Genomic DNA, 27927 nt, shown 5'->3' on the forward strand with positions numbered 1-27927 from the left:
CACTTTCATAGTTAATGTTGTGTTAAAAATTTGTATATGTGTTTATTATTATTTCCCTAGGATAAATTTGGAGATTTTCACTTGGGTCAAATGTTATGTGGACATTTAGTTTTGCTTTACATTGCCTCAGTATCCAGCAGAAAAGTTGGCCAGTTTAGGTGCCCATCTTCTTGTGTCCAGTCTTAAAAAATTTGCTTTGGCAGAGGTTCTTCTTGGGTTGGGTAGTTGAATGAGCTAATCCTGTTGATGATTAAGGAGGTGAGAAAAGACTGCCAAACCCTCCAAAACTCAAACAAATGCCTTTGAATAATTTTATTTCACTTCTTCTTCCAAAGACAGGAAAATCTCTGTGATCCCTACTTTGAATGCTGGACTAGGACTAAAATAACTGAGGTGGAATTAGAGTCTCCTTCAATGTTGTCCCTTAGGAAATTTGAATTTAAGAGAAAAGAGGATCGTTATAAGTAATATCAGCATGATCTGATCATCAGAACATTGGAAGTAACAGTCCTTAAGGTACTTAAATTTAGTCAGTCTCTTAGATACTCTTTGACGCATACCATCCATCAAAAAAGAAATATTCTAAATGAGTAAAAATGTAAGGAAAACCCAGGTTGTAGAACCAGAGAATTATGCAAGGTACATACCCTCTCCTAATGCCTTCACTCCCTCAATTTGGTCCTCACTCGCCTTCTCAAATGTTCTGACAAACTGCAAGTTTCTGTTCCTCCATTGTGGGTTTCTAGATTTTATAATCGTCTATTGGCCCCAACTGCAGGTTCAAAACACTTCATTTTCTTTCTATTTTTTAAACTCTTTTTTGAATTGATTTTAATCTCTGTTAACAAATTACCTTATTTTACATTTTAGCCAAATTTTACCTAGGCCAACTCTTACTTCAAATCAAATTATCGAAACAAGACTTCTGGAAAAGAGAACCAAAGAAAGGAAATAACTACCCAAAGATTTATTCAAAATAATATTAAGAAAAGGATTTCTGCCTAACCTTATGACAGAAAATAAAATGAATGTTTTTGGATATTCAATTACCATTAATGCTTTGTAGCTAATAAAATTAACCCAGTTATTAAACACCTTCTAAATCTAGGTACTATGCTGGGCAACATCGTCCCTGTATATGTCCCCTGTCCTGTAATAACCCATAGTTAAATAGTGTGACCTCCAAATAACGTGGGTCATGCAAATAATCGTCTTCCAGCTCCTCATCAGCTTTTGTGGATAATCATGACACTTATTTTCTTTCTCTACCCCAACCTGGCATTATGGCAGCATTCTTTTAACATGCAAATTTATCTCAAACAATAATTTTCTATTTTTCTCAATTTATGAGTTTCATAACTCAATTTAAATGACTTTTATTAAAGCCTATTGGAGTTAGTACATGTCTTATAGCACTACATGCTACGAAGGGGTACAAAGCTCACAGAGTTTGATGAGAGGACAGATTTTATGGGAACCATAAGGCAAATGCACTTGAAAAAGACAGTAGCAATAATAATAACGAGTTATTGAGTGGTCAGCTAGGTGTGAGACAAAATTTTAAGTGATTTGCGTGTCTTATTTCTATTTTTCAGAATAACCCAATAAGGCAAGTGTTCTATTACCATTTTGTAGTAATAGAAGGGAGGGTCGGAAAAGTAAAGAGATGCCTCCATATTCATCCATCTTAAAAAGCCGTATAAAGCTGCTTTAAGACGTAATAATAGATCTTTGCACTCCTCATTTTGAAGGACCCATCTTCATTACAGGATACAAAGTAAAATGCATTCAATCACACATTAAATATAAAATTTTCCTATAAATTTTTAAAGGTTTTTAAAGTTTATTATTGCAATTATCTAGTTATAATAATTCTATGCAATTTATGGTTGGCTGTAATTTCTCAAAGATTTTGTGCATACTTGGCAATTATTGCCAAGTTTATTTTCAAATATAATATTTTTATGAATATCAAATTTAATAATTATATATCAGCATAATACATTTTGGACACATTGCATTAATATTTATTGCTTTCCATTTTTCATGTTTTAGCCAATCTTTTTTTTTTTTTTTTTTTTTTTTTTTTACCTTTCTGGTCTTAAAATACTTTTGCCCTTGGCACTTCGATTTTAGTGCCTATCAAAAGAAATGATCCTAGAGCTGGGACTCAAATCAAGTTTTGTCACAGGTCAAAGTCTGTACTTTCTGTCTGTTCTGTTTTGTTGAGGAAAAAAGATTAAAGAAAACATGAGCTAGTACATAGAGTATACTATAGAGCATATCTGAAACGTTGACCCTAAGTAATGAAACGTGTTATTGTGGTTTAAGTTAGGTAATGTCCTCAATATTATACTAATATTCTGCATCACAGAAATCTGTTTTGATTTTTATATTAATATATCTCATCCCCCCAAGAAGGTGTTCAAGGATACGGATCCTTTTCTACTTTTGATCCCCCTTCCACAGGAGTTAGTGAGAATTATGCACATTGTATAGACTCACTACCTTCCAAATGATGGAACTCTTCTTAGAAAATTAAATCTAGGCTTGCAAGGAAGGGTGTGCAACTGATGAGGTTGCCGGAGAGACAAACATTCCTGAGAAGAATGTATAAACGAAGCTAATAGGGTCAGAGCATTGTCAAAAATGTAGTGTATTTTATATATGTAAATTATTATGATGATAAGGTGAAGGATTAGGCTAGTTTAGGAATATACTTGCAAATTAGCTCAGAAGGATGGCGAATCAGTTTGGCAAATCAGTATAAAAAAAAACAAACTCGTCCTCTCTGATCTCACCTCTTGTTCCTCTCGTCTCTGTGCTAGCTCCTCCCTAAGAAGCTGGCCAACTTGTCAGTTTTCAACATTCTCAAGCATATTTCCATCTCAGAGCTTCTGCACTTGATGGCCTGTCTTCCCAAAATATTCTAAACAGTACCATGGATGGCCCTTTAATTTAGTCAGGACTACTCAAATGTGACTTCCTACCTTAAATATATAGTTGACTCCAAATATAACACATAAAATGTTAAATAAAATAAGAACATATCCTAACCAGACTACCTAGAATGGGCAAATTCCATGTTTCTCTATTTCCTTACTCAGATTTACTTTTAATATTATTCATGGCACTTATAACTCAGACCTTTGCCATGAGGTTAAATGAGTCAATAATGCCAAGTGCTTAGAAAAGCACTTGGCACCTAGTAATTTTTATGTAAATGTCTATTGAATAAATAGTTAATCTATTACATTTTGCGGAGAGGAAATGAAGTCTGAGTAGTGAAATGCCCCATACCTGGATGGATGGAATTTTCAATTTCTATTAAGGAATGCAAGGCTCAGTGTGATTATGGTAGTTAACGACCCTTTCTTTAGTCTCCTGCTGCTGAATGGACATTCCAATTTTGAATATTTTTTTAACTGATATAAATGTATAGGAATCAGAGGCAAGGCACATTTCTGACTTTACTCAACAAAACTATTGAAGCCCAAAGGGCCACATTTGAGGTCTAATATTATTTTTTGACATGCAAAAATGCAAGTTTTGTTGAAATTCCTACAACCACTAACACCAAGCTGAATAAGTACTTTTCAGGTTTTTTCCCTCTAAGTATCCCTAATGCCAGAGGATTGAACTTGCCCTCACAGGTTTGGGCAACACTAAAAGGGACCAACTGCAATCATAATACTTATCTGAATGTTAATGTTTTATCTCAAGAAGTTATAAAAATTTTGCATTCAACTTTACACTATGTGTTTTGTAATGAGAAATAAAATTTTATTGCATTGACTTTATTATAACTTCGAGTTGAGTTCTTACTGCAGCCTAGTGTACCATAACAATAGAGAAATTAGTGTCAAAAGTTGAGTGTGCCATGACACAAACTTTAAATATGTGTCATTTTTTTGTATTTTTATGTATAAATAATAGTCTAAGTTACTTAGCACTGAATAAAATTGGTATCCCAGGGCATGTGGCAGTTTTGCTATTGACTCCCCATATCGTATATACCCAGCGGACCAGGCTTCCCACGTCGAGCAGCAAGGATCTAGATTTTTTTTTTTTTCACTTCTGTATCTTAGAGATGGCTTTATTTCCATGTCTTTGCTTCCATAACATAATTGAAATGATTTGGAAACATGCTTTCTGCTATAATATCCAGCTCCTTGGTTATGAATAAATGTTCTTTCTTTTAAACTTCTAGTATATTGGCATTGAAAATGAGAGAGAATGTCAATTTGGGGTGAGTAATATCACAATTAATAAAATGACATTTTCCAGCACACCTCACATTGAATTTAATTTATAAAGCTTGCAATTAACAACTTATTGGCAAATGTGACTTTTGTTACCTTCTTTATTTCTTATGAGCACATAATTGACCTGTTTTATTTTGTATGATAGTGTACTTGAAGGGATAGAATGAAAGGCTTTCACCTGTATGTTTCAGGAAGGACAGTTATCAGTTGTAATCATGGCTTGGGACTGACTTGCCAACAGAACCTTTATAAAGTACATGTAAATAATGATTTCTATGTGTTTTAATAAAATAAGAAAGTCTCTTCTGTTCCCACGTGCCAAGATAAGTGGCTTTTTAAGTTCTGATAATCTAATTAATGAGATAGCAATGGCCTCATGATAAATGGGGGCTAAAAACAGAAAGGTGGGGTGAGTTTAGTTCTTCTACCTTGTAATGAAATTAATACATTCTCAACCTGTGTTCATTTTACTAAGGAAAGAAACGGCAAGGGGTTTGGGCTATGAATTCTATTGTTAATTCTATTCTTTCTTTTAGCTACACTGTGCTCATTTGGAAAATGAAATGGATTATTTCCTTCACAGAGGATTTTCTTTCTTAATAAGAATCTATGTGTATTGTATTGGGTAATAAAAAAGAGCTCTAGGTACAGCTCAATACTAATCATTTTTTCTTACTTGGTAACTCTACCTACCTCCATAAATCAACGGAGAGATTTAAAAACAAAAGACATCAAGGGAGGAAAGATGATATTAAGCAGCACTCTTGTGTCTGACTGCCTTCTTTACTAAAGGAATATCTTCTTTCAAGAAAGCTGTGACATAGGTAAGATTATATACACAAGGAAGAAGGGAAGGAAGGAGAAACATGAGGAAGGAAGGGAAAGAGGAAGGCAGGAAGGTTGGGAGGAAAAGGTGGAGAAGAGAGAAAACATTGATGGTGAGGGCGTAGGGAAAGAAGGAGGCAAAGGCATTTTTCACTGTGATTTGGTTTTGTTACTGTGATGGAGGAAATGATCTCTATGTGATTTGTAAGCAACAACTACGTTTCCTATTGCTGAGTGCATGAGTTACAGAATACTATTGGTGATATCCTCAAAGGGGAAAAGCCCCACAGACTGTGGTTCAGTCTTTATGCAGAATGAAGCACTCTTTGGCAAGAGATTTTTGGATATATCAGTCATGGCTTTAATACTTACCCATCAATTCTAAGGCCACTGGCTAGGCACCCTTATTTTGGTGAATCAGTTTGTAACTTAGTCTTAGTTCCCCCAGACAGAGACTTTGGTGCAAGGATTCTACTATAGAGAATTTATTTAGGAGTTAATCCCAAGAATCATTGGTACAGGAATGGGGAGTGAGACGAGGAAAAGGAAAGAGACACTAAGAGACTTACCAAGTTAGCCCTCCGGGTAACTGGAGCTGAATCTTGGTGGGGATCTCTGGCAGTCAGTGTGGGAACCCCTTCCTCAGAGTTATCCCACCTACGAGGCAAAGGTGATATACTATGAATAACATGTATCAACTCTCATTAGTCATTATTTGATAGTTGATTGGGAGGGGGGAATCAGTGCTAATTTCTGGAACTTCTGACCTGTCCTCCTATATTGGGGCTCTGCAAACTAAAGAACCAGCAAGCAGAGAAATGGAGTTGCTGGAACATGGGAGTTAGGCTGATGTGTTCCAAGTGCTAAGGCTGAAGGTCAGCCTCTGTAAAGCAGTTGAACTTGCCTTACATTCCACTCTACAGCTGTGTGTCTGCCTTCTGTTACCACCTCCCACCCCCACCCATCTTAAAAATAAATGTTTGTTCTTATCTTGTATTTCACTCTGTTGCCACCAATATGATTACACACACCCCACCTTGAGAGTAACATTTGACGTTTTCATTGATTTGGCAATCAGCAAAACCCCCAATCTTGAGTCGGATGATATAGGCTACAATCCTGGCTATTCAGTTTGCTATCTTTCAGCCTCTAGTTTCCCTGCCTAGGAAGTAGGGATAATGTCATCTGCCCTCTTGAACTAAAACCCACTGAAAGTAAAACCCACTTTCAGCCTCTAGTTTCCCTGCCTAGGAAGTAGAGATAATGTCATCTGCCCTGTTGAACTCCCAGGGTACTGTAGGAACTTAATGAGATAATAAATAGTGTGATTTACCAAATGTCCGTCTTCTTATCCTATATTCTCAAATGTGAGTTCCGTGAGGGCAGTGCTTGTGTTTTGTTTATTTCTGTGTCCCCAGGACCTAGAGGTACAGTAGGTACAACACAGATACAGGAAATACTCATAAAAGAAATACTCATTGGAATAGATAGTCTTGAGTTCAAATATTAGCTCAGCTACTTGCTGGCTGCTTAATTTCAGGCAAGGTTTTAATCTAAGAGACTTTTTTCTGAGAGACTCATCAGTTAAATATCTTTTTCAAATGAGTGTCTAGAGCATTAAAATTGGCCTTAATGATACATTCTCCCTCAACACCGTTCACGCGGTCTAATTTTTGATATGAGTATTCCCTTCATCTCATGTTGAAAAAAAATAATAATAACTTGTTAAACCACTCATTGGAATTTTGATAGTCACTTCCACATTTTTCCCATTGAATACAGTTGCAATCATTCTATTGTGTTAATATTCTGCTCTGAATTAATGGAAAATAACTCACTATAGAATTGTGTATTTGATTCCTCTATTCACATTTTTGGAACAAAACTTTGAATGATTGAAATTTATTATATTAGGCATGCCTATGGCTACTTTTGAAATATTCTTAAATTAATATAGATCATGTACCTCACCTAGTTCCGTGCATACAGTAGGAACTTAATGATAATAGTGAGAGTCATAATAACTACCTTTGTTGAGCTTCTACTAGATAGCTGTCCCTTTCTGGACATTTTGTAAATATTAAGTCATTTCATATCAATCATACAAGGTAACTGTGATTATTCCTATTTTAAAGATGAGGAAATTGAGACATTAAGATATTAATTAACTTAGCCAGTGTCACAGTTCTTGCCCATAGAAGGACTCAGGTTTGAACTGTGGTTTTTCTGATGCTAAGGTTTATATTTAGTCAGTCTATCACACAGGCTATCAATTGTTTTCTCCTAATCAGATAACATAAATCCTCATTAACAAGCCATTTAATCTTATATCATCCATATGTAAGGCTGAACTATTATTATCTATACTCTACAAATGCTGCAATCACAGCTCAGGAGGTTACCTGACTTATAAGTGGACAAAGAGCTCGTGAATAGCACAAATAAGCATCAAAGTCAGTCTTCTTTCTCCAAAATGTGTTGAATATAGAGCATGACTTTCTCTCAAAGAGTAGTCCGCCTTCTCTCACACATATTGTCAACTGCCTCCTAATTAAAAGAGAAAATACTTTAATTGACTAAAGATGTTACTAGCCAAGATAGTGTTTACAGACACATAATTGAGGATTAAACATAGTAGGATTCTTCTTATTAAATAATCCTTTTTCACCCTTAGACCTCCAGTACAATGTAATCCTGCCTATAGTATCTACCTGCCTATAGTAGATACTTAATATTAATACCTGCTAAGTATCTACCTGCCTATAGTAGATACTTAATATTAATAAATGTTGTCTAAGTGAATCAGCTATTTATTAGTATATTAAAAGATAATAATAATTGAGCACCTCCACATGCCTGGCAAGGGTCAGGCACCAGTTAAGAACATACCAGCAATAGACAAACCCTGGTTCCTAATTATAGAAGGTCCCGAGTCTAGGGAGTGATATACACATGAAATAAACACACATACACACATACCTATTCACACACAAATAAATATATAACGACAAAATGTGATAGGAAGGATAAAGAGAAAGAATAGGCAGGGTGCGACAAGACAGAATAATAAGGACTTTATATGGGGAAGGCCTTTTGGAGGAAGTGATAACTCATCTATGACAGGACCACAGATCATTCCCAACTGCCCCAACTCCCATCCCCTAGGCAAGAATTACGGCACTGTATTTTGAATGCAAGATAATATTAATTTTTAAAATATAAGATCTAATTTCTAATTAATTAAAACTGGGTCTATGCAAAGCAGTATGAGGGAATTTTCTGAAGAGATGAAAATATCCCGTATCTTGATCAGTGTGGTCATTATTATTTGAATATGTAAATTTGTCGTAGTTCATTGATTTTTCACAGTCCAATTGTGTGAATTGTATTATACATAATTTATACCAATATAAAGTTGATTTGAAAATAAATCTAGATTTAAGTTAATGGGTCAATAAGCAAGCAAACTAAAGAGGAATTACAATTATTCTGAAAATTACCTACATCTATGTTTCAGTGGTTTTACATGTCTGGGACTCATATATTGTTGGAATGGTGCCTGCATATAGATTACTTTGCCATCTGTAACAATAGTTCTTTCTGACTTGTCAGGTATATCAGACATTTTCTCAACTAATGCTGCTAAGATAGAAAAGCAAAGATAAAAGCTTTTTCAGTGATTTGCTAGGATGGATTCTTTTTTTCATACTTTGGCTGCATTCGAGAGATTTTTACAGCACAAATGAATAATAACAAGAGCATCATGATAATGCCTTTTGTTTATAAAATTCTTAGCTCTGAAGAAACCAATTTGCTTTGCATTCATGTCTTCATTAAATTGTTTCTACCTGAGAGAAGTTAAACGCGTGTTATCCCCATTTTACGGGGAGGAAACTGGAGCACAGGAAGGGTTAGGAGATTGCAGACTTGTTTATATATCAAGGTCTACTGGGTCTGTGATCATAAACTCTGTAGTAAAGGTTTTCTTTTTCTTTTTTATTTATGTGGCATTCAAAGGAAACCTTTTTCTATTCTGTGTGCATATGACAACACTTTAATAGTTGGAGAGCAATGGAAAGCTATTCATAAACACCAATTCTGGAAATATGGGCTATTCCATTTGTTTATTCCATACTCAATAGATTGATACATAAAGTGATTTAACTAGATAATTATTAAATAATACAAGGCTTTCAGGTAAACACCCATTATACATCTGAGAATTAAGATTACCCAGTGAAAGGTTCTTCCATTGTTATTCACCAAACAATTCCATACTTGTTTGTGCTGAAAGAAATCGTTTAATTTTGTAGTCACCTGCTGGATTTGAACAATGGGGAGCCTATTTGATCACTCTGTGTGGCAGCTTTGTGCAGTGGAAGGCAGAGACTGTGGAAGCAGTGACCTGAGGTAGAATACAGCTCAGGCATTACTAGCCAGGCAGTCTAGGGCCGTTATGAAGAGTTGTTTCAGTTTTCAATAAATGAACACAAAACACTAACATATTGTCTGGCAGATAGTAGACACTCAAAAAAATCTATAACTATTATTAGTAAAATGGCTCATCAAGCTATAAAAACTGAGTGTGATTCTAATAAAAATAGAAAACAGATTGCTCAGCTACAATAGATAAATTTTTCCAGACAAAAAAGAGTTTCTATGTGATTTATCAAATACTCAGGGCAATTTAGCAATGTTCCAAGACCTGACACAGGGCGAGAGAAAGGGAAGTATAAAATGTGGGACATGATGCCAAGGATAGAATAAAACTTTATTTTATCCAAGTTTAGAAATGTATGGTGCCCTCTCTATATAATTGAAAATAAAAATATCAGTCAACTGCACATAAAATCTTGGATTTCTGTTGAATTTAAAATAGTTTCTAGATTTTCCAACTGCAGAGTTCTGGATGCCTTTATCACAGTGAGGTTTTCTTTTCTTGGGTAGGAAGTGGAGATGCTTGGTTTGCTCATTCTCTAAGAAGATGACTAGGCTCCCTGTGGGGAAGCGTCCCTGAGTGGGGATGACGGTGGAATCCTCTAGGAGATGGAGCAGGAATTGGGGACACCGATGTCTAGAGGTCCTGGGTAAATGGGAATGATGCCTTTGTGCCATGGTTGTCATGCCTAGGAAGCTGAGAGCCTAACGGGCTGCACCTTTGTTTTAAAGTAAATTACCAATAGCCCATATACACTCCAGGGAACATCAAGAATAATTGCCTTCCTTGAACCTTGATATTGAGTGGGGGGGTGGAATCCCCAAGAATTTTAGTAACCTTAAGCATCCCTCATGTGTGGTTTGCAGTCTGAATTCATTCTACAAGAGGTCTCCGAAGAAAGTCTCAAGCCAAATGTTTCAAGTTGCTTCAAAATGAATGGCTGGAGAAAACACAAATTATATTTGGGTGAATCCACATTTGGTTCAGGCATCAAACAATTCCCACAGATAAAGGAACATGAGCTTAGAGTCAACAATCACAAAAGATACAAGGAAATACCTTAAATAGTCATGTTGCAGTTGAGAATCATGTGTCCTCAACCTCACCAATTACCAGAAAAATAGATGCACATAAAAATCAAGAGTGAGCTACAAGATTGGCAAAAATGAAAAGTCTTACATTGTCCAGGGTAGGCAAAAATGTGGAACACACAGAATTTTTAAAAGTCCATGGTTCAGATAAATAGATTTGGAAACCAATTTGGTATATCGCAGTGAGCATGAACATATGCATGCCTTCTGCTCAGCAATTCCACCCCTAGCTAGAAACCTAAGGGACATTTTATATTACTTATGTGTCCCACAACTCCTTAGCCAGAAGACACATGCATGAATGTTAACAGCAACAATGTTTATAACAGCAAAATGCTGGGGAAATCCCAAATGCCTATTAACTGTGGAATAGAGGGGGAATATCTGGTACATTCACATAATGTAGTACTTATACAGTAACAAGAGTGAATAAACTACAGCTGAGTGAAATGACATGAATCTGTCATAGGGACATAAACAGAGAGAAAAAGCAAGTCTAGTTACATAAAATTTAAAAACAGGCAAAATAGGACATTATATTCCATAAAACTATAAATAACAGTGAGAGAATGCTAGAACACTAAATTTGGTGAGTGCAATTCCCTTTAGGGAGGCTGGACAGTAACTGGTATCAGTGATGGCCTATGAGGGCCATAAAATAGTGGGCATTAGAACTGCTTTAACTGGGTAGTAGGTACATAGTGCTTATCATATTGTCATTCTTTGTTACTCACACCATGTTGATAACTATTCTTACTGTATATTCAATACTGAGTTTAAAAAGCAATTTATAAGCTCTGTAGATAAAATGTGCCTGATAGGTGTTTTTTTATTCCAACATAAAATATAAAAGCTTCATGTTTCCCTTCATATTTGTTGAAATAAAAAAGTACTTTGCTATTTTTTTTCACATGTTTATGGTCATGTATTATTCTAAGAAACTTCTACCTTATAAAGAGACTATCTAGAATAGACTGATTTTTAAAATTAGAAGCCCAATATTGAAGAATGTGTGACAAAAATTCTCATGTATCACACAAGATACTCATGTGTTAATTGAGGTGACCAGCTATGATTGTTCCCAAAGACCATTAAAGTGTTAAACTTTTCTTAATGGAAGACGTTGTAGACATTTTTATTAGTTGAAGACATTGTCATCTCTTCAATGAAATGACATTGACCAATGAAAAGATTCCTTCATCTTTAGACTTATTCATTAGGCCATATGTTTATCTTCCTTCATAATTATTTAAAATACATTTTTTCAATTGCAGTGAGTGAAAAGAGGAGTTGTGCAGCTTTAGGGAAATATGAAGCAGAGGAAAATGAAGTAAACACACACATACATATATGAATCACTCTCAGATAGTTAGTGTCTTTTAGTAAATGAAGGTGCTAACTAGAAAAGTGGCCTCTGTCACGTGTGCTTCAATGCCAAAGGGCATAGCCAGATTCAGCAGGATCAACTCAGGCAGTCCTTGACCCCTCTAAGGACATTGTGTGTCTTTCCCTTTAAAAGAGAGCTACACTGTGTCTGATAAAATCTTTGCTAACAGGTAATCCTGGAAGGCAGAGGGATGTAAGTCAGTCAAGAATTATGTGTATTAGTTGGAAGAATAGACATTTTGTGCTTGTTCACATTCCTCTCCAAATCAATTATTTGCTGCTGTCATGTTTGTGTTCCCAGAAGGGCTAGTATTTTATTAATGATGTGTTGTAAGAAGATATACAGAGGGTGCCAAACAACTATACATTTTAAGAAAGGAAAACTGTATTAAAATTGTAATACTCAATATATACCAACAACAAAAGATAAATACAGGTCACATTTGATTTCTGCAATTACAAGAGGTACTCAAAGTGGTTACCATCAGCGTACAAACACTTCTGTTTACGGTGAACTACTACTGCTTGAGCAACGTTGACGAAAGTGTCCACTTGTATACATCGTTTCGGGACCCCCAGTATATAGAATTGTATTATGTCATTAAAAATGAAATTTACACAGTTGTAAAGGATGTGCAAGTTTCCCTCATAAATCCAAATGCCATTCTTCTTTTCTCCCTGAGCCCATTTTCTTTTAACTTCTCTGAATCTGTGGCTAAATCTTGTTCCACTTATCCAGAAATGGTATGCTAATGAAACATATACATATATATTTGTCTATAATCATATTCTGTTTTTTCTGTGGAAAGTAACGCAATTCGTAGAGGATTTAGCACATTTGAGACTTCCAGGCAAGATTATATTTTGAATGCTTATCTTTTGTTCACTTCATTTCTTTCTGCTTCATAATTTTCCCTAAATTGCACATGACTTAATCCCGGTCACAAATCCTTGTTTTATTTGTCTATAAAGAGGAAAATAGTATTATGAAACATAACAGTTATTTGTGCCTTCTCTACATTTCTCAATTTATTATAGAGGCATGAAGTTGAATACTGCAACCTCTCCTCCAAGCCCTCAGTTGTGGGTTCTACTTAAATCGAACTTACCTCTATGCGATTTCAACAGCTATGAGAAAACAATCTAGTCTGGATTTTAAATCATTTCAGATTAATTATGATCTAGTAGGATCTTGGAACTTGGAGTAGCAAATTGGGTGAATTAAAGGGTATAGGCACAGAGATTCTGAGTGCTGAGTCTTTAAGAGATAACAAGAAAGGTAATGCTTCCTTTTAAACTGGCCTTAACTCTTTCACTGTATTAATTGATTTCAAGTTTTATTTTTTCAAAATGTGTCAAAAATCTACAAAAAAATTAAAAAATGATATTTTGACTATTTTATGTGTTTAATAACATTTTGAGCTGCTTTGTATATAAATTACATTATTTTTGTTTTAAACCTTTGCTATATAATAAATTTGCCGTTATATTGAATTTTAGCAAAACATGCTCAAAACATACTAGGCGGCATCAATTAGATTTAAGTATAGATAAATTAGCATTAATGGCATTGACGACTTTAAAAATTTATTACAAAATGTTACACAATATGCTATGCAAAACATCGTTGTTGTTGATAGTGTAAGCCACAGGAAAACATATCCAAATGTCACAGCAAAACAGTTAAAAAAATGTTCTTGCACGTATTAAGTACATGCCTCTAGAGGTCAACCTTCAAGAATGTGTAGCTCATTTATTCAGTTCTTTAGATTCCACATATAAGTGAGATCATATGATACTTGTCATTCTCCGACTGACTTATTTCACTTAGCATAATGTTCTCTAGGTCCATCTATATCATTCCAAATGGTAAGATTTCATTCTTCTTTATAGCCGAGTAATACGTCATTGTATAAATGTACCATAGTTTCTTAATCCAGTCATCTACCGATGCCCGTTTCAATGGGCAACTCTTGGCTTTTGTGAATAGTGCAGCAGTAAACATAGGGGTGCATATGTTTTTTCAAATTAGCATCTTGGATTTCTCTGGATAGATACCTAAGAGTGGAATTGCTGGGTCATAAGGTAGTTCCATCTCCAGTTTTTTGAGATACCTCCATACTGATTTCCATAGTGGCTGCACCAATCTGCAATCCCACCAATAATATTGTATATCAACTATAATTTAATATACATGTAGTCACGGGATATGGAGTACAGCATAGGGAATAGAGTCAATGGAATTGTAATAGATAGTATATACAATGAAGGAGGGGCAATAGATTGGGGGAGGGAGGTTATCACTTTGTGAGGGGTGAAATATCTATTACATTGTTTTGTACACCTGAAACTAATTAAAACAAGGATGTGTAAGGATGTATCTCTTATTCACTCCTGTACTACAGTGCCTAATTTTTTATATCACGTACTAGGCATTTAGTAAATATTAATTGAATGAAAGAAAAATGAATAGGAGATAATTGAGCACATCAAAGAATCAAGAATCAGGATAACATTAGATTTTTCAACTGCAACATTGGATGTAAAAAAGCAGTGGAGTTTTTAATGTATTAAAAGCACTTAAGATCTAGCATTTGATATCCAGTTAACTGTTATTTATTTTTTAATTTTTTCACAAGGAAGATTAATTCTGTTTTATTTTTTAATACCTTTCAGATTATGAACTCATACATACTTATATAAAATAAAATGTAGAAAAATATTTTAAAAAGTTAAAGTCCCTAATAATCCCATGAATCACTATTAATATTGTGATTTATTTTTCCTAGTCCTTTCTTCAGGCATCTATTTGTAAATATTTTAGTTTTAGTCATTTCATAAATTTGAGTTGATGTGCATTTGTCATCTCCCATTTAAAAATATATTGAAGATCAGTTTAGTTTTAAACAAGTTGAGTTTGAGATAATTTTGAAATATTAAGGAGGAATTAATCGTCCAGCCAGTTGTTAGAGAGATTGAGCCCAGAAGGACAGGGTATGATAGTCTCGAAGATATGAACTGTAGTAATTACTGAATCCCGGAAATGGGGTGAGACCATTACACTTTTTCAAAGTGTGAGTTACTGGGTTAAGAAAGCAATTGATTTGGTTGGAATAGAATAGAATAATTTTAAAATGCATCACACAGTAGTTTTAAATAACAATTCTGGATTGCAATGCGAAAATCAACTTCTTATTGTGAATCTAAGTACTGAGCCTTTAGGAACAGTAAATGACACTGACAGGAGGGAAACCACAACCAGTTTTAAGAAAAGAAGATCAGTGGTTGGTTTTGGTCTGTGGATACCCTTACATTCTTAAAATATTTTTCTAATTTTTTGTTTGTTTTGCTAGTGTTTTGTGTACAAAACAACACGATGATTACACATTTACACCCCTCACAAAGTGATAACCTGAACAAGTCTCTATCCATCTGACACCATACCACTGACTATATTCCCTGTGCTGTGCCTACATCCCATGACCATACATTTTTTCAAATAATAGTTGACATTCAATATCATGTTATACTAGTTTCAGGTGTACAGCATAGTGTTGAGACATTTATGTAATTTATGAAGTGATCCCTCTGATAAGTCTAGTACCCATCTGACACTGCATAGTTTTCACATTATTGACTATATTCCCCATACTGTACTTCACATCCACACGACTATTTTGTAACTACCAATTTATACTTCCTAATCCCTTCATCTTTCTCACCCAGCTTGCCAACCCCCGCCCATCTAGCAATCATCAGTTTACTCTCTGTATCTATGAGTCTATTTCTGTTTTGTTTGTTCATTTATTTTATTCTTGAAATTCCACATATAAGTGTGATCATATGGTATTTGTCTTTCTCAGTCTGACTTTTTTCACTTAACATAATACCCTCTAGGTCCATCCATGTTGTTGCAAATGGTAAGATATCATTCTTTTTTATGGCAGAGAAATACTTCATTATATAAATGTATCATAATTACTTTATCCAATCATCTATTGATGGGCATTTCCATTGTTTCCATATCTTGGCTATTGTGAATAGCACTGCAGTAAACATAGGGGTGCACATATTTTTTTCAAATTTGTGTTTTGGATTTTTCTTTTTATAAATAGGAGTGGAATTTCTCTGTCATAAGGTAGTTCTGTGTTTAATTTTTTAAGGAACCTCCATAGTGGCTGCACCAATGTGCAATCCCACCAACAGTGCACAAGGCTTCTCCTTTTCTCCACATCCTCACCAACACTTGTTTGTTGGTTTATTGATGATAGCCATTCTCACAAGTGTGAAGTGGTATTTCATTGTGGTTTCAATTTGCATTTCTCTAAAGATTAGTGACAATGATCGTCTTTTCATATGTATATTGGCCTCTTTGGAGACCAATGTCTCTTTGGAGAAATGTCTATGGAGATCCTCTGTCCATGTTTTAATTGGATTGCTTCTTTTTGGTGTTGAGTTGTATGAGTTTTTAATATATTTTTGGATATTAACCGCTTATCAACTGTCTCATTGGAAAATATCTTCTCCCATTCAGTAGCATGTCTTTTTGTCTTGTTGATGGTATCCTTAGCTGTGAAAAAACCTGTTAAGTTTGAAGTAATCCCATTTGTTTATTTTTTCTTTTGTTTCCCTTGCCCAAGGAGATATATCACTGAAAATATTACTGAGTGTAATGTCTGAGAGTTTACTTCCTATATTTTCTTCTAAGAGTTTTATAGTCCCAGGCCTTACATTTAAGTCTTTAATCCATTTTGAGTTTATTCTTGTATGAGTATATGGAGAATGAAGATTGTCCTGTTTCATTTTTTTGCATGTATATGTGTAATTTTTCTAACACCATTTACTGAATCAACTGTCTTTACTCCAAATTATATTCTTGCTTTATTTGTCATAAAATAGTGACCATATAGCCATGATTTATTTTGGTCTCTCTGTTCTGTTCCATTGAGCTATGGGTCTGTTTTTATGTCAATACCATGCTGCTTTAATTACTACGACCTTGTAGTATAGTTTGATATCAGGTAGCATGATATCTCCAACTTTGTTTTTTCTCAGGATTGCTGTGGCTCTTTGGGATAATTTATGATTCCTCATAAATTTTAGGATTTTTTTTCTAGCTCTGTGAAAAATACCATTGGTATTTTGATAGGGATTGCATTGAATCTATAGATTGCTTTGGGTAGTATGGATATTTTAACTATATCAAGTCTTCTTATGTATGAGCCTGGTATAGGTTTCTACTTATTTGTATCTCCTTTAATTTCTCTCTTCAATGTCTTATAATTTTCCAAGTACAGGTTTTTTACTTCCCTGGTAAATTTATTCCTAGGTGTTTTTTTTTTTTCTTTTTTTAAGTAGTTGTAATTGGGATTTTTTTAAAATGTCTCCTTATGATATTTTATTATTGGTGTATAAAAATGTAACCAATTTCTAAATACTAATTTTTTGTTCTGTTACTTTACTAAATTCATTTGTCAGTTCTAATGCTTTTTTGGTTGTTGTTGGAATCTTTGGAGTTCTCTCTATACATTATCATGTCTTCTGCAAATAATGACAGATATACTTCTTCCTTTCCTATTTGGATGCCTTTTATTTCTCTTTCTTGTCTAATTTCTGTGTCTAAGACTTCCAATACTGTGTTGAATAAATGTGGTGAAAGTGGCCATCCTTGTCTTGTTCCTGATCTTAAAAAGAATGCTTTTAGCTTTTCCCTATTTGTATTATTTAGCTGTGGGTTTATCACATATGGCCTCTATTATGTTGAGATATGTTTCCTCTATTACCACTTTGGTGAGAGTTTTTATCAGAAATGAATGCTGGATTTATTCAAATGCTTTTTCTGCATCATCGATATGAACATGAGTTTTGTTTTTCATTTTATTTATGTGGTGTATCACATTAATTGATTTGCATGTATTAAACCAACCTTGTATACCAGGAATGAATCCCATTTAACTGTAGCGTATGATCATTTTACTGTACTGCTGAATTTGGTTTGCTAATATTTTGTTGAGGGTTTTTGGACCTATGTTCATCGCGAATATTGGCCCATAGATCTATTTTTTTGTAATGTCTTTTTCTGGCTTTGGAATAATGGTAATGGTGGCCTCAAAATAAATTTGGGAGTCTTCTATCCTCTTGAATTTTTTTGGAATAGTTTTAGAAGAATAGGTGTTAATTCTTTTGGTAAAATTCACCTGTGAAGTCATCCGGTCCAGGATTTTTGTTTGTTGGGAGCTTGTTGATTCCTGATTTGATTTTATTAGTAGTAACTGGCCAGTTCAGATTTTCTGTTTCTTCTTGATTCAGCCTTGGAAGATTGTAAGCTACTAGGAATTTATTCATTTCTTCCAGATTGTCCAATTTTTTGGTCTATAGTTGCTCATAGTATTTTCTTAATTTTTTTTTTTTTTGTATTTCTGTGGTGTCCATTGTCACATCTCTTTCATTTCTGATTTTATTTATATAGGTCCTCTCTTTTTTCCTTGATGAGTCTGTTTAATGTTTTGTCAATTTCATATATGTTTCCAAAAAAAACAGCTCTTGGTTTCATTGATTTTTTAAAAAAAATGTAGACTCTATTTTGTTAATTTTTACTCTGACCTTTATTATTTCCTTCTTGTACTCACTTTGAGCTTTGTTTGTTGTTCTCTTTCCACTTCCCTTAGGTGTAAAGTTAGACTGTTGGTTTGAGATTTTCCTTGTTTCCTCAGTTAGGCCTGCCTTGTTATGAATTTCCCCTTTAGGACTGCTTTCACTGTGTCCCATAAACATTGGGTCATTGTGTTTTTATTTTTGTTTGTCTCAAGGTTTCTTTGGATTTCTTCCTTGACCTCATTGCTAACCCATTCATTATTTGGTAGCATGTTATTTAGCCTCCATATGTTCGTGTGTTTTCAGTTTTTTTCTTATAATTGATTTCGAGTTTCATACTGTTGTGGTTAGAGAAGATACTTGATGTGATTTCAATCTTCTGAAATGTACTGAGACTTGTTTTGTGGCGTAACATGTGGTCTATCTTGGAAAATATTCCTTCAGCTAAAATATGTCTTTTGATTGGAGCATTTAATTCATTTACATTTAAAATGATTATTGATAGATACAGTTATTGCTATTTTATTATTCATATTATTGATTTTCTTTTGTTTGTTTACCCAATTCTTAAAGAAGTCCTTTTAACATTTGTAAAACTGGCTTTGTAGTAATGAATTCCTTTAGCTTTTTCTTATCTGGGAATGTCTTTATCTCTCCTTCAATTTTAAATGATAGCCTTGCTGGATAGAAGAATCTTGGTTGTAGGCCGTTGCTTTTCACCACTTTGAATATTTTCTGCCAGTCCCTTCTGGCCTGCAAAGTTTCTTTTGCAAAAGCAGGTGATATGGGGATTCCCTTGGAAGTAGCTAGTTGTCTTTCTCTTGCTGCTTTTAGAATTTTCTCTTTGTCTCTAACCTTTGCCATTTAAATTATAATGTGTCTTGGCATGAGCTGTAGATTTATTTTGTTTTAGGCTCTCTGCGCTTTCTGGGCATCTATGTCTATTTCCTTTACCAGGTTAAGAAAGTTTTAAGTCATCATTTCTTCAAATAGGTTCTCGATCCCTTGTTCCCTCTCTTTTCCTTCTGATACTTCTATGATGTGAATGTTGTTATTCTCGATGTTGTCCAGAGGCCCCTTAAACAATCTATTTTGGGGGGATTTTTTTTCCTGTTCTGATTTGGTGTTCTGCCACCTTGTTTTCTATATCATTGATTCCATCCTCTGCTTCATCTAATCTGCTTTTGATTCCTTCTAGTGCATTCTTCATTTCAGTTTTGTATTTTTTATTTCTGACTAGTTCTTTTTTTAATGGTTTCTAGGTCCTTCCTAATGCTTCTAGCTCTTTGTTGAACTTCTCACTAAGTTTCTGAAGCATTCTAATAAGCAATGTTTTACACTCTGTCTCTGGTATGTTGATTGCCTCCATTTCATTTAGTTCTATTTCTGGAGGTTTCTCCCTTTCTTTTATTTGGAACATGTTTCTTTTTTTCCTCGTTCTGGCTGCCTCTGTGTGTTTGCTTCTGTGTATTACATAGATCTTCTATGTCTGTCAGTCTTTGCTGAGTAGCTTTAAGTAGTATGTGTTCTGTGTGGTCCGGTGGCACAGTCTCCCTGATCTCCTGTCTGTGGATTCCAGAAGTGTCCCTTGTGTGTGTTGTGTGTATTCTCCTGTTGTAGCCAAGCCTTAATTGCTTTTGGTACTTCAGTGGGTGGGATTGACTCTTAGTCTAACTGACTGAGGATTCACTAAGCCCACAGTGTATGAGTTGCTGTGTGGGGCTGACCCCTGATAGGGGGATTCACCCAAGTGGGCTCTTGTTCCAGTGAAGACCACCATTTGTGTGTGCTGCTTATGGAGATAATTGATTCGTGCTCTAATGAGGTCTGAAGTTGGTCTCTGGGTTTGTTGTTCTGGTGTCTCTTAGGAGGGGCTCCCATGCAGGCCAATTTCAGCTTTGCCTGTAACTGGCCCAGGGCCACCTCATAGGAGTTACAAAGCTATATGCCAGTTGGTTGCTGCCTGTACTGGACCTGGAGGCATGTGGTGCTGGCCTCACTGTGAACCGAGACTACCTGCCCCCACCATTGGGCCTGGGATGCTTGGCAATAGGCCCGGGGACTCCATAGGACAGTTGCTACCTGCCGGCTGCCCGTAAGACTCTGCTGTTATAAGAGCCTCCTTAGGTTCATGGCCGATGTTGAGAGTGCCCCAGGCAATCCAGCACTAGCTAGACAGTGTGAGGTTTCAGGGAGTCACGGGATGTGGGAAATGTTCTTTTACAAAATTAATGCAGATTCCGTTCTTACATTAGTGCAGGGCTTGTGGCCACTTCACAAAATGTTCTGAAAATACCGTGGCCAGCCACCTTCACCTTGGGCCCACAGATCCCTGAGATCTGCCCAAGAGAGGCTGCAGCCCAAGCTGTGGCTGACTGCCTGCCACCAAAAGTTCCCCAAGCCTCCATGAGCCATCCACTGCTATAAAAGGCTTCTGCAGCTCGTGAGGCAGGGCCGTCTGCTCAGGAGCCGAGAGTGTCTCTGGTGATGCAGCACTAGCTGGATGGGGACCCAGGGCATCACCAAGGTGCTGCACACACACAGATTTTACCAGAGCAGTGTGGTCTCAGAGTTGACCCTTTGGGGGAGGGTGCAACATAGGAAAGATGGCACTCTCTTGTAGGCAACATGTGAGATGGGCTCCACACAGGGACAGTGCTTCTTTCCCTCCAGCCCTCACTACAAAACCACACAAATCAGTCTTCCCCTGTATGCCTCCGGCACCTCTTGAGTTGCCACCCCTCCACCAGAGACCAAGAGAGTGTTTGCAAGCAAGTGAGTCTGTGTATGGGCCCTTTCATAGGATGTCTGGGTTGACAGCTGGACAGAGTCCTCACTGATTTTCACAGCCAGATATCGTGGGGACTCCTCTTCTCAGCACAAGACCTCTGGGCTGGGGAGTCTAGTGTGGGGCTGGGACCCCTTCCTCTTCTGTGGGTCCTCCACTACTGAGGTGTCCTTCCCAGTGTTCAACCACTATCTGTGGGTTTGGGGTCAACCTGTTTCGCATATACCCCTCCTACCAGTCTCAATATGGCCTCTTCTTTATGACCTTAGTTATAGCAGTTCTGTTCAGCTGGTCTTCAAATATTTCTTGAGTTTGATTTTTCTATAATTTAGTTGTAACTTTAGTGTGATCCTGGGAAGCAGCCAGCATGGTATTTACCTAATCTGCCATCTTGGACCTTCCCCCAGTTAACTGTTATTTAAATGTGAGGACATGGTATTCTTTACTGTATGAAACCTCTGAAACTTTGCCAAAGACCCTCACTGGGAACATTTTACATAAAGTATTTCATTAGAAAATAAATCAATCTGTGGAGATGTTGCAAGAAATTTACAGTGTTTTAAAGTTATTTTATTCTTTGTTAAAAACTATTGTTTTTAGAATTGCTAATAGCAGGGCAAAGAGAAAACAGATGTAAACTAATACAACATTGAAAGTCTAGAATTATAAAACCAGAAGATGTGACTGAGGAATGCATTCCTTTCTCAAAATGTGTATACATTTTTGGCATCCTCTGGAAATACAGCTTTTTACATGAATTCTTATAGATGCTGTAAGACTATTTAAAATAGAAGTCAAAGGAAATGATAAATGCGGAATTCAGAATGCTCGCTGCCTGAGGAGATGGGTTCATGTATTTGGGGTTGAGGGAGAGAGAGTATACTGTCAATTTCCTGGTTTTTGTTTTGACAGTGGGTTTGCTTATCACAATGTTAAAAATTACAAATTATCTAAATACTTTTAGATTAACAAGAGTTTGCCATAGATATCAGTAGTATAGAACTCATTGCCACTAATTCAATATTTGTAAATGCCACGTTACATTGTGTAATATTTTATTATAGTGAATATAAAAATATACTATAAAAGGGCTTTTATAGGTTTAACTAGTCCCTCAAGCTTTATAACCTTATTTTATGCATTAGCGTAAGATCATAAGTTTTCTACTCCAAATTATTTTTCCACAAGAATTCTAGGCAAACCTAAACACTGCAGGTGAAGTGCAAGGAAATGCTTATATAAAACCAGATGTCTTTTCCAATTCAGAGCTTCCTTATGTTAAAGTTCCTGTTTAATTAATTTCACACGATATTATCTGGTTGATTTAGTCCCCCTCTCCAAGAACCTCTGGGAATATCTGAAATATTGTACAGATGCTCTTTGCTAAGTGTCATTAGCATAAGTCAACATACAATGTGAATTTAGTAGTTGGAGCTCGAAGGTAACGAACACCTCTTTTCTTTCACCCTCAAATTCCTGGCTGTGTTAATGGCGTCCTGTACTGGGATATGTTCTATAAAGTGTGCACCCTTCCTACGTGGAGATCCCCTGAACAGCTGGCCTTCCCACACTCCGGAATCCAAAGGCCTCCACATTAGCCTCTACTGCTTTGAACATGTTGGTTTTGGGGGGAGAACTTATTCCAACAATTCTGCAGACTTTTTTTCTTAAGCCTTTTCATAGTCTGTGGCCATGCATGGGAGATTAAGGAAGGGAGGAGAAAGCATTTCAGGTGGAGAAGGGACTATGTAAAACAAGAGGCAAAGAAGAAATCTAGGATCTTTTGTAGAAGAAAAGACTGGATATCCATAGCATTTCAACTTTACAATGAAAGGGTGAGTGCTGAGTGCAAGGTGGGAAGAGGCCAACCAGGAAGGGCCTCAAATGCGTGCTAGTGTAAATCATCTTCATTTTATAAGTAATGTGGATTACTTATAATGTAATGTAAGTAATGAAGGGCACATGGGTCTGGATTGGGCTTGAGGAAGGTCAGCGATCTAGCAGAGTAGAGGGGCACTGCCTAAATAACTACCAGCTTTTACTACAGGATTCCTATTCTTTTCGCCCTTTTTGTTCTAATTGTTATGTATGTCATAAATCTCCACAAATCTTGTTTGTAAAAAGGTGTGAAAAAATCATGATAGTATTTATTTGGTGACACCAATGTATCCAGTATTTTACTCATTTAATCCTCAATAGCCCAGCGAGGTAGATACGTTTTATTGCCATCTCCATTTTACAGTTCAGGAAAATGAGGCACAGGGGTCAAGTAACTTGTCAGAGATCCGCACAGCAAGTTGAAGAGCCATGTTGAGGCTGTCTAAAAGGAGAACAAGTATCCATTATCCTTTAATGCTTTCCATTGAAATGTACAGTGTAGCCTGTAGAACTTTATTGTAATATCCCTACATAAGGGTTTTAGGTATTGAAAAACTGCAGATTGCATGTGAATGAGCCCTGTGAGATTTAAGACTTTGTTCTAAATGTTGCTGCTGTACACCATAGGAAGCATACAGTGTATCACTGGGTTGGTATTCAGCTAACTCTCCCTGTGGGTATGATCTGTCCTTAATATAAATAAACACCTATTAATGGTCCATAATATGTTGTAGCTAAAGTCATTTAATACGTAATTTATAGATGTGACTGTTTCACAGACATATTTAATGAGTTTTTACACCTGAATCTTTCCATGTGAATCATTCCATGTGAGAACATGTTTATCTGAATCCTAGACATTTGAGATGTTCTAACAATGATTTCATATTTTGAATATCCCAGATGATAAATGCAACTGGCTGAGATGGCTTAATAATCAAAACAGTATGAAAGAAGGAATGGAACTGATATTAATTTTGTGGCTAATAAATACCAAGCACTATCTATATAGTATCTCACTGATCTTCAAATCAATACTTGAGGAAGGTATAATTACTCCCTTTTTATAGATAAAGAAACTGAGGCTCATAGAGGTTAAGGAAATAGCCCAATAGTTCCCTGTGAATAAATAGTAACTCTGGGATCTTTTAGGTACATATGAATCCAAAGACTCTGCTTTTTCCATTGCATGTATTCAGTGTGATAGGCTCACTATGCACACCAAAAGCATGCAGACATCTGTGGATATATTAATATAAACAGTAAAATGGAAAATTAAAGATACAAATTTGAATGATGGCCTAAAACTATTGACCCAACTGGGCAGCATTGTAATGATCTGGCCAAAAATCTTCCCAAAATTTTCAGCTTTGAGCTTCTTTTCTGTACAACATAAATGGCCACCTGGGTGATTTCCTCAGCTGTCAATATATGACCAACTCTCTCCATGCTAAATATCTCCATCAGACACAATTAGGTAGACTATGATCAGAGGAGGAAGATTTTCTTTTAAAACCACAATTATAGACTAAAACTAATGAGGGACTTTTGAAGAGCTGACCTCTGAAAAGATTGTTGCCTCTTTTTCTTCTTGATGACGCCCATTCAGACATATTTTATATTTGATATGTATGCATGTACATTCCAGCCCAAATTGCAAAGGACACATTTGGAATTTCCACGAAAATAGTTCTAATTATTCCATGGGAAGTGCCTGTAGTCCCTGAGATATGCTACCTTTATGCATAGCCACACTCAGTTCCAAATTACACAGCATATGGACTAACCAGTGGGACCTGGAATAATTCTTCCTGCCCTTAGCACCCAAATATCCACAGACACGTAGTTTTCCTATTTCTACTATGTTAATCAAAACTCTAGCATGGAATTTCTGGTGTTTTGCTCAACATTTTCCTTCCAGACTTGATGCAATCCACTTCTCAATTGTTACTCTAATGAGGGCCTTGAATAAAGTTGATGGCTTCCACTCAGAGAGTCCAGACACCATGCTGCATAGCAATAATCACTGTGAGGGATCCTGTTCGAAAGGATACCTCTTTCTACCCACCAGTCTTGGATTTCTTTGGGTATTGACTCAAATCAGAATGGAGTTTACCGTGTTCTTTTGGGCCCTGTAGAGAGGAAGCCCTCAGCCCTCTTTTATAGATACAGAAATGCACATTCAGGGGCAGGCTCCAATCACACACTGCCTTTGCTCCCTATTGTTCCTAAAGAGCCTAAGTTGCCATGGATCCAATGTGTCTCATGCATGTGATATGCACATTCATTTCTGCTTCTCTCTTCCCATGCAATCCTTAGCAGTTCATGCTCTTGTTATTTTAACAATGTATTACAACTATTTCATTTTTTCATATCTAATCGATCCTCCACAGAGCTATCAAACTGATCTTCCCAGAATTTTGCTTTGTTTATACTACCTCTTTAAAAAAGGACATCATAGATTCCTATTATATGAAATAACCTGGAAAATATTAACCCTGATATAAAATACTCTTCATAATATGGTTTCCAGACATACCTCCTTTATACTTTCTCATTCCTACCATATATATATATATATCAAGTTGGCTATATATATATAGCCAACTTGACTAGTCTTTGTTCTGTGATCACTGACCTTGACTTTGCTCCATAACTGAAGGAATCCCTTCCTACTTCTACATCTGTTTCCATTTACTCCATGAACTTTCCCCTTTTAGAGAAGCTTGCAGTTGAAAGAACACTTTGAAGTCATTAAGTCCAAGAATTTATTTCATGATTTACTCCCCTTTAAGATATGCTGTGTTAATGGCTACCTAGTCTATGTCTGGTGACAGGGAAATTGATACCGAGGTTAAGGTAAAGACTGTATTTTATCTATATATTGCCAATGTCTGGTACATTTTAGGAACATTGTGAACATGTTTGCTAAATGAATGAGTAAATGAATGAATGAATGATTGTTTGTCTCTTAAGGCAGGGGTTAGCAAATTTTTTCTATAAATGATCATGTAATAAATATATTTGTGGGCTGTGTGGTCTGTCTCAAAACTACTCAACTCTGCTATTATAGCAGGAAAGCAGACATAAACAATAAGTAAAGAACACAAAAAAGCGTGGCTGAATTTGGCAGCCTGTCGTTTGCCAGCTACTGTCTTAAGGCAACACAAGCCATCTTGAGATAGTTTTTAGTATTCTTCCTCATGCTGCCTCAGATCTCTCTAGCTAATTTTTCATACTCATTCAGACATTCTAAAACAATTTGTGTGCTTCCTCTTATCATGTTTAATTCCTTCAGCCATTCCTTATATCATTTTGAGTTTCTTCACTAACTTAGCCTTTCTCCCAAATTGTGTTCTGTTTATCTGTGGATCTCATAAAATCTGGTATCCAAAACAAAAAGCAATGCTCCATATTGATATGACCACTAAAAAGTAAAGCGAGTTCACTTCCTAATTTCCCCTATATACTACAGGTATAATAATAAAGCGTAAGATAGCATTAATGTGTGGGGGAGACACATCATATCTCCTGCTGATCCGTAAGTCATACTTCAGCTCTACACTCTTATCTAAACTGTTCTATAGGGGAGAAAGGGTAGGGACCAAGTATAGAATCTCATAGTTATTGTTCTATTCCTTTCTTATTTTATTTTATAAAATGAAATTATATCAAGTACTAGTTTAAAAAACAGTAGAATGCCTATAATGATTCTCATCCAATGCACCGTGTTACCTTTAGTTCATCACTCAGTTGTTTTCTATTGTTGTCCCATCCAGTTCTATCCCCTTTATGTCATCTATTCATGCACGCACTCGTTCACTTATTCTAAGATGTTTATTGACTGCTTACATGTGTCGGTTACTGTACCAGGCACTGGAGACCCCATAATGAAAAAAAGGGACCCATTCCTCTGGCATAGTCTGTCTTGACACCAGGCCACACAATGCACCATGTGATTCCTAAACAGTCAACACAAATTTCACATTCCGTACTGTCCCATGAAATATCTAGGCTCTTCCGCACTTGTCCAAAATAATATCATTGTGTTCCTGGTTTCCATATGTTCCCTGGCAGTTGGTTCTGACCGATATGTGATTCCATTCCTTCTCATTTGTCTTTCCCTTTAAGTCTTGTCTTTCCCAATATTCCTTTTGGTTCCCCTTCAGGGATGCTGGCTTGAATTCACCCTATCAGCTCTCTTTGATTGCACTACCTCCAGTTGTACAAGCTTTCTATCCTAGCTTGCCTCTTGACTCTTAACTTGTAACTCAAGTCAAAGAAGAATATTACCCAGAAATGGGTAACCAGTTGGAGCTAGTAAAAATGTTACCCAGAAACAAATCACAGCTGAATTCCTCATCCAGTGCTTTTTAACGCATACCACTCTGCTTCTTCGAAGTGGTGGAAAAGCATGATTTCATAGTTAACCCAGGCTACCCTAGCAGCCCTGTCAATAGGATCTCACGGAACAAACATGAAACAAATCTGCCTTACCCTCCTGCAGGTGCTATCTCAGTAATTCTTATAACTGTCTTCTCTTCTCCAAACCATTACTCCAGCTCCATGCTAACACCAGTTCCTTCGAAATTTCCCTACAAATTATGACATTGCCCAACCCCTCTCTGTTATTTAAATTGAAACATTATTTAATATTCTTTA

At 36.1% G+C, this 27927-nt stretch overlaps 1 protein-coding gene across 7 annotated transcripts in view; it reads left to right on the forward strand.

Moving 5' to 3' along the window:
* Positions 1-27927, forward strand: part of LINGO2 (leucine rich repeat and Ig domain containing 2) — a 1152505-nt gene that overhangs the window by 744150 nt on the left and 380428 nt on the right. The gene's annotated exons all lie outside the window — the stretch shown is intronic.

This window comes from Rhinolophus hipposideros (genome assembly GCF_964194185.1).
Source record: "Rhinolophus hipposideros genome assembly, chromosome: 11".
In the NCBI taxonomy this organism is placed as follows: Eukaryota; Metazoa; Chordata; class Mammalia; order Chiroptera; family Rhinolophidae; genus Rhinolophus; species Rhinolophus hipposideros.